At 36.7% G+C, this 7,466-nt stretch overlaps 1 long non-coding RNA gene across 1 annotated transcript; it reads left to right on the forward strand.

The window, feature by feature from the left end:
- The first annotated feature begins 296 nt into the window (after nt 1-296).
- On the forward strand, nt 297-7,180 carry LOC145681459 (uncharacterized). Its single transcript, XR_014130785.1, has 3 exons — nt 297-378; nt 3,653-3,818; nt 5,732-7,180. It is a non-coding gene; the product is annotated as an uncharacterized LOC145681459 (long non-coding RNA).
- Nucleotides 7,181-7,466: the final 286 nt, after the last annotated feature.

The following is a 7,466-nucleotide window of genomic DNA, read 5'->3' on the forward strand; positions in this document are numbered from 1 at the left end:
GTGTTGGTCTTCTGGCATCCCAGGTAGCACAGTCACGTCATTAACACGTCTTTTTTTGGGGTTCGAATTCAAAATGACGTCTTTTGAAAATTTGGAACGTCTTTATCACGTACCAAAATGGTAACAAAAATGACGTGTGAAAAATGACCTAAATTGTACGTGTTTATCACGTGCCAGAATGGTACAAAGAATCACGTGTCGAACATCACCAAAAATAGACGTCTTTTTTAAGTGCTGCAAGCGCGGACGTTCCCTGTATTGTAACTGCAGTTTGAGCAGTGCATGCTGGGAATCGTGAGCCATTTCAGAATTGCCATGGAACTTTGTGGTATCATGATGGTTTTCTGTGTTTAAGTGAAGAAGTCAGCTTTAAGACAAGTAAGTATAATTCCTATCCTATTCCTATCTAGGTATATTCTGTGTAAAATTCAGCAGATTGAGTATTAGCTTCTCTCATACAGCGTTGCCTATTGTTTCTTATTAGAGTGTATTAAAATACCGTAGAAAGAACGAGGATACCTCCATTAGGTTAACTTTAGCAGACACCTTTACCAAATTAAATATTTTTAGGTAGAATACTATATAAAATGTCAAAAGTGAAGGTAGTAAAATGATAATGTTTGTGTTTAAACTTAATAAACCGTATATGGGAGTGAGTATGCATGGGAAAGTATGTCATTCTGGGGTGCAGTTTTACTATACGGAGTGTAAAATGTACGAAAAAAATTGGACAAGTCTTTAATTTGCCCATTTCATGTCGAGAACAGGAGCAACCAACCTCCGCGGGTCTTCTAACCTGTTCCTACTACTACTACTACTTATACAATTGATCCGTATAATAAAGCTGCACGCATTGTGGAACTATTTGCCAAGGCGAAAGACGGCTGGATACAAGCAAAGAACGAGATGGCAGTAAGTTGAGTTGATTTTGAGTTTAACGTCCTGTTTAGCAGCAAGACTATATAAGACGTGGGCCTACTGATTAACGTGAATCCGAACATCAGCTCCCACCGGGAATCGAACCCGGGCCTCATACGCCGAGATGACAGTAAGTGTATGCTTTTGGAGGCGTTACTGGAACAGACTGTTCTACCAAATTTTGACACATTACATTTTCAGGTTAGGTTAGAGCTTTCATGCACTAAGTGAGGAGCTCCATTACTGGTTGCAGATTTACTTCACGGGGGTTAGTATAAATACAGAGTAGACGTATGGCATATTAAGCACAGTGCATAAAACACGAACGAACTTTTGCTAGGTGCCCACTAAAAAGCACAAATGCATTCTATTCGAGTCCGGACACGAGCACAACAAGAGGGCCCGAGCGGCAACGAGGGGGTGCGTCCGTAGGGAGCAGGCACGTCAACGACGGAGACTATACACGTAAACAAGGATAGTTGAAAAGCACACTTACGCTTACAATGCTTTCACCTTCACTCAAAATTCTGCTTCACTCGAGCACACGGTTCTACCAAATAGAAAATATGTAGGTAAAATATTATGAGAAACATTTTTCGTGAAGGAATGGGTGTGAAAAAAAAAACAATTACTGTCAGTGCACAGCATAAGTGATCAGTGAAAGTATCGTATATGTAAGTGTGCTCTTCCACGATCCTCGTTTATACGTGTACTTCCCGTCGCTGACGCGCCTGCTCCCTACGAACGCGTCCCGTCGCTGCTGCTCGGGCCCTCTTGCTGTGCTCCTACTGACTCGGTTATATAGCATTCCTGCATTTTAGTGGCCAGCTGGTATAAATCGTGTATGACTTCAAAGTTCTGACCGATGGAAGTTCTAACCCCTTGGCTCACTCAGTTATGTTTTGTTTAGCCTTTTGTAACACTAGTGCCTTAAATCTAGTGAAAAAATCCACAAAATCGATGTATAGTTGATAGACTCGTTTGTTAAAGTAGTGCTCTCATTGTATATGTGCATAATCAGTGGGAGGATATTACCCCAGTTGAGAGCACTCTCAAACTGCGACCATCGTCCTGTCGCACCTACGTACCCTCACAAGACACTTGGCTACCGTAGCTGTGCCACAGAATTGGGTGTGAGAATCATAATAATGTAACGGGTTTTATTCGTTCGACAGTGTTCGAATATTTTGTTCATTAATTGAGTAGAGAGCTCCATCGCATTCTAGGCTCCTGTGCCAGCATGTGATGATGGATACTGATCAATGTTGCCACTAAATTTCAAGAAAATATATTCCAACTCAGTTAAGTATCTTCTAATGACTACATTATTATAAGTTCCACTGCTAATCGTAAAACGATTCAAAGGAAACAAAATGTCTTATTAATGGTCCGTGGTTGGGGGCTGGTGGTGGTCCCAGTCAGATGTATTTTAGCGAGCTATTGACATAGGGAATATCCCCCTAATATTTATGCGTGCAATAACAAGGGAAGTCTCTTTGTGTCAAAAACCTGCTTTCAAGTAGAACACCACATCCTCATCATTAAAAAGAAATGAAATTAAATATTTAGTTTCACGCCCCAGGATAAGGCACCGAGGCTAAGGAAGATGGTGATAATGAAAAGTGAAAAATGGTGGTATGAAGAAAGTGGGCGAAAATGGGAGAATGTCGTGAAAACCCAGGCACATGGTTTGTCCACCACAAAGCCCACTTGGCACGAGCTGGGATCGAACCAGGGACCCCACGCACTAGAAGTGAACGCCCTATCACTGGGGCATTGCAGCCCCATCAGTAAAAAGAAACATACCTCATTGTTTCGGGGCTTACATATCTGCTGCCGCCAGAAGGAAGCTGTGTACACAACAGGGGCAGATCCAGAGGTGACGACTGCCCCTCCCAGAGTAGGATATATTTTTTTAATAAAACCCATCCCAGAGTTGGAGCTTTTGATTTTATCAAGCTTGTATTATAAATTTAAGATTTTTTTTTACATTGCAGAATTTAAATGAAGTCGTACATAGCAAGAAATTACTTGCCTTGGTGTCTTTGCTCAGAAAATGTCCACTTTCGTAAACGCAGGTAGTCATTAGTTTTCTTTGTTTTCAAGATGCGATATTTTGCGTTCTCAATTCCGATCCCTGCTTTGTTAACAACGGGCAGACAATAATCCATAAAATCTATCTGTCCACAAGTTTGTCAATATTTATTTTACGTATCTTTCCATTTAAGAAGTAACCATTCCCGCACTGAGATTAGCACGATTTCGGACTCTGGGTTGATATATAAATTTAATTTCGAACGAAATTGTACCAGTATTGGTAATGCATGTCCAAAACAAGGGTAATCTTTTCTGTTCATTACGACCTGTAATTTATTTAAATTTAACTTTTAAAGTCGTATATTCAGAATGAATGGGATGTAATTGTTTTTCTTGTAGCATGGTATTCTTGTAAAATATTTCTTCCTCACACCGTCATTTACGCTGAAAATATCCAGAACAGAAAGCATGTGAAATTTATGGCTGATATTTTCTTGCCAACTCATTTTCCTTTCTATATGCTCTTAGTTTTTTTTTTTTTTTTTAAATACAAAATATGATAAAAAGCTCACTTTACTGTTTACATGAAACTAAACTGCTACATTTCATGTTAAATGTATTTAGTCGCTGTAATAGGCCTAGCTGTAAATACATGTTATTTGCAAAGATAAGACTTGCATGTACTCCCACTTTCCAGAGTGTGTGGCCAATGCTCCTGCAAATGATGAATTGATCAGCAGACCACCTAGCACGGAATCTTTCTTAACTGAACTTGAAGCCGTGACTCTCACCCCTTTCTGCTCGTCGAGCTGCTCTAGAAATAATCACTGTGGAGGATGACCTACACACCGAATGTGTGACAGGTGAGTTTTAGACATGTTATTTTATAATACACATGTAAGAAAATGCCGAGCAAGAACAAAAGAAAATAGTAATTTTATTAGTACTTAACTAAAATAAAATAATTGCTGAACAAGGCAATACTTTTATGTAAATGAAGTATTCGATTTAACGTTCCACGATCAGGCACTAAGGCTAATTGAGACGGTGATGATGAGAAATGAATTAAATTGTGGAATGAAGAATGTGGGAAAAAATTGGAGAACTCCAAGAAAACCCACGTACACCGTCTTTGTCCAACACAGAGCCGCTTGGCGTGAGCTGGGATCGAACTAGGGGCTCCAGACACAAGAGGTGAACGCTCTTATCACCGAGCCACCACTGCCCCACTTTTATTTAAATGTAACTGTTTCAGCAACTACCCTTGTCTTCTTCAGACACACTCTATTTATTTATTTATTATTTTAGATTTTTAAAGATTTCCTTGTTTAATGATTTTTATTACTTCAGCAATTATTTTATTTGACTTAAGTATTTATATATAAGGAAAGCTCTAATATGGAATATATCACATGTTATTGTGTTCGCGCTTTTTTTTTTTTTTTTTTTTTTGAATGGGTAAAAGTACTCCTCCCGAAAATATATTTCTCAACAGAGGGGTAAAATATATAATTTTCACCAAAGAGAAGTATATTTTATTATTATTATTATTATTATTATTATTATTATTATTATTATTATTATTATTATTACCACAACTTCTAACACTGTTCGAAACAAATACTGTGACTATTTTCACCCTACTGATTGTGATAGAATTCTGGTCCTAGAAGTCTTACTTTCTAAAATACTCCAGTAACAAGTGAGGGAGCCAGCGTTATGCTCTCAGTTTGGGATCTTTCGGAATATAAAAGTTATACACCATTTTGTTTGTAATTTTCACTTTATTTTTTGCCATATTTTGAAATGCTAATACATGTTTCGACTTGCATCTTAAATTCAACTTACTAAATCGTATCCAATCAGAATGAAATTTCTTATGACAGTAGAAGAATACCTCTACTGCTTAGTTCCAACTGTATGCAGCTTGTCAGATTGCTGCATCCGATAGCGTAGTTCTGTCACGATATGTAAATGCTGAATTTTAACTTCTTTTTGTAGGTTACGTAGCAGTAGTGAAAGATAATAATTTCTATCGTTGTCTAGTTGTGTTTCATAAATGAGTAGCTATATTATTTTATTATTAGAAAGTTCTTTCTTTCATACCATGCTGGTCTGCATCAGTTATGATCCTAGTCCCCGCCAAGTGAACTTTGTGGTGGACAAACACCTTGTGCGTGGGTTTCGTCGGGGTTCTCCCGTTTCCTCCCACTTTCTTCAACCCACCATTTCATTCATTCTTCATCATCACCGTCTCCTTTAGCCTAGACGACATAATCGTGGGACATAAAACTCAAAGATTTTTTTTTTGCATCAGTTATGATATCGTATCGATATACTTGATCGTCACTTTTAGCTCACATCCTAAAGTTGGTCTTGGAGTGGCATTTTATATTATGAGCACATACGTAATGTAGCCTTCTATGAGCGTTTCAGAATTATTTCTCATGTACGTGTATATATAAAGTCTTATATCCTTCCAACTTCTTTGATCCTCCTGAACAATCAGAGTTAACAGCTGCAATAAAATCAAAAGTTAAGGTATTACAGAATAACTTTAATTAATGGTAGTTTAATTTCGCTGTATGGAAGGTCGTTAAAAGTGGATTATTGAGAATAAGTGACTTCATGCAATCGAGTACAGTAACCAATTGTTTTATTGCATATTGATTGTAGTTACACATGAGGTATTGTAATTATTTTTTTCCTTTTTCTCTCTACCTGAAAAATTGCACTATGATTGTTCATGATTTTTATTTTTATTTTTTTGTTTCAGTGTTCCTATCTGTCATCATTGGGAGGAAAAGTGACCTTTCTCCAATGCTTGGTTTCCAAAGAGCTGGAGATGAAATTCAACTACCGCAGAAAAGGGCGAAATTCCCGTTGTGCAAACTAGTTTTAAAGACATAGTCGTATGTAAAAATAAAGCATCAATAAGATCTTCAAATGAACAATTGTGACAAATCTTCAAAACGTTATTAGAAAGATATTCACTTCCATCTGCCGTGTTGTTTGAGGATGAAAAGGATTTGGCATTCTCGAAACATATTGACCTGCTGCTCCTCGCTTTGTTGGAAATCAGTGTAAAGGCATCTCTTTCGAAAACTAAAAGATGGAAGAAACTGCTACTGAAATAATAGACGGAGTGGGATACTTATCGCAGTCCCCCTTTTTAACCTACTTAAGCACGTGAGGGTTTTTTGATATGATGCTGCATTTCTGTACTTTTAATAACTATGAAATGTGGTTTCCTTCATACGAAATCAATAGGAAAATTTAATTCTTTTTATTTTATATTATTAAAAGATTTCTGTAAGTTTTAGATTATAAGCAACAGATATGCATTGTCTACATATTTCTTGTTTGTATTACAAATAATATGGACAATTAGTGTTTCTTTCTGCATTACAAATAGTATGAATAATATTTTATACGAAAAAATGTGCACATTGTACATATAACTAATAAATATAGAATTCAAATTAATGGTTATGTTTTTTCGCTTTCATCCCTCAGAGATTAATTAATTTTAAGATGTACTTTCTTTTTCGACTTTTCACCTCCAAAGTAAAGATGTCTTAAATTGGAGTTATAAATGTTGTCCTAAATTTTGCACTGTCAATAAAACCCATTGTGCTTGTGTGTTTGTGAGTGTGAGTGTGTGATGTGGGTGTTTGTGTTTGTGTGTATGTTTGTGCATACTAGCGCAATAATGGATAGCTATAAAACTTACGGAAGCACGTGTTGTACGGTAATTTCATTAAGAAAAAGGTACCAGTAAATGCACATGAATAAATTCCAGTGCCGAAATGAGTGGATTCCTCTTAGTACTGTAAGTACAATGATTCTTTATTTTTCCATTTCATTCTTTGTTTCTGCCATGTTTCGTCTTTTCTCATTAAAAGTCATGTAGTTTTTTTTTTTTTTTTGACAAGGGTGAGTTACATTCCAGTTTTTTTTTTTTTTTTTTTTTTAAATTTTTCCAACGCGTCTCGGTTTTCTTTTTAATGTATGCCTTTAAATTTATCCTTTCGTGGAGCAAGCGCTGCCGTTTCTTTCCTGTAGCACTACGTATATAATTATTCATTGACAGCTATTGTATATTCGCTTCTTAATATTAGGTAAATATACCACACATTAAGAGGCGAATATATACTCTTCAATAGGCTACTATCCAAATACTAAAAAGAATAGAAATCAACAAGACTAGAGGTGGTCAATTGGATATGCAAATCCCCAATCCGTAGATAATACGAACCTTCGGAGAAGCGAAATCTCAAAAATCTTGGTACAGACCAATCAAATAGACCACAATATTTTGACGTTCCCCAATGTGTGCTTTCGAGAGAGGGTGGTGATGAATTTCGCTGTGGCAAGATCTTAGGGTTCCTAGGGTCTATCCTGATCAGTTATTTGTTACAGTAACCCAGTGGTCTTACTTATCTGATATAGAATCTTGTAAATTATTATGCACATTACAACACAATTGTATGTATAGTGATGATGAAAAA

The sequence above is a fragment of the Thermobia domestica genome, chromosome 3 (genome assembly GCF_964235325.1).
Source record: "Thermobia domestica chromosome 3, izTheDome1.hap1.1, whole genome shotgun sequence".
In the NCBI taxonomy this organism is placed as follows: domain Eukaryota; kingdom Metazoa; phylum Arthropoda; class Insecta; order Zygentoma; family Lepismatidae; genus Thermobia; species Thermobia domestica.